Source organism: Rhagoletis pomonella, unplaced genomic scaffold (genome assembly GCF_013731165.1).
Source record: "Rhagoletis pomonella isolate Grant_MI unplaced genomic scaffold, Rhpom_1.0 Rhpom_scaffold_00004, whole genome shotgun sequence".
In the NCBI taxonomy this organism is placed as follows: Eukaryota; Metazoa; Arthropoda; class Insecta; order Diptera; family Tephritidae; genus Rhagoletis; species Rhagoletis pomonella.
Window position 1 is genome coordinate 10,623,531 of NW_023458558.1, and position 1,079 is coordinate 10,624,609.

The 1,079-nt window shown below is 36.9% G+C and overlaps 1 protein-coding gene across 1 annotated transcript in view; it reads right to left on the minus strand.

The window, feature by feature from the left end:
* LOC118736972 (glutamyl-tRNA(Gln) amidotransferase subunit A, mitochondrial) overlaps positions 1 to 1,079 on the minus strand; it is a 6,329-nt gene that overhangs the window by 2,766 nt on the left and 2,484 nt on the right. The gene's annotated exons all lie outside the window — the stretch shown is intronic.

Consider the following 1,079-nt stretch of genomic DNA (forward strand, 5'->3'; position numbering starts at 1 on the left):
TATTCACATTATTTGTATGCTATCTCCAGATGCCTGCAATCGTGCCATTATACCATTGCCATACATGTACATGGTTGGGGCGGAAATGCCTCCTAAATGTATGCTTTAATATTGATAGTGAATTAAAGAAACGTGCTAAGCAGCAGTTTAGGAATAAGATGTATGTATGTATATACATGAATAGATTAGCCTCAAACAAGGATGAAGATAATTTTGAGTATGGAGAAGAAGAAAGGGATAAATACAGAAATTAAAATAAAAGTAAAGAGACCTAAATATAAAGACAAAGAGGAAGGAAAATTTAAATACCTAACCTAATAACAATGGTGGGGGTGAATATGTAAATGAAGAAAAGAATGGACATATTTAGATCAGGATAAAGGAAACGATAAAGATGAAGAAGAAGATGAAGACCAAGACGAGGAAGAAGATGAAGATGAATATGAAGATAAGGACAAAGATAACTTATCTTAACTTAACCCCTTAACTTAACTTAACTCACCTCAACTCATCTCACCTCCGCTTAAAAACTTACTCCACCTGCGTTCGCTACACATTAATTCACCACACCTTAACTCCCCACACCTAAATCCACCACTACTTCACTCCCCACACCTAAATTCACCACACCTTAATTCAACGCACCTAAATCCACCACACATTAATTCACCACACCTTAACTCACCACACCCCAACTTTCTCACCACATCTTAACTCACCACACCTTAATCTACCACACCTTAGTTCACCACACCTCAACTTTCTCACCACACCTTAACTCACCACACCTTAATTCACCACACCTCTTAAGACCACCACACCTGAATTCATAATACCGTAACTCCCACACCCAATTCCACCACACTGCAACTCACCACACCCAATTTCAACACATGACATGATATCACTGAAGAAACAATATAAAGGAAAAGAGGAAGGAAAATTTAACTACCTAACCTAATAACAATGATGGGGGTAAATACGTAAATTGAGAAAAGAATGAAGATATAGATCAGGATAAAGGAAAAGATAAATATGAAGACGAAGATGAAGATGAAGATGAAGATGAAGATGAAGAT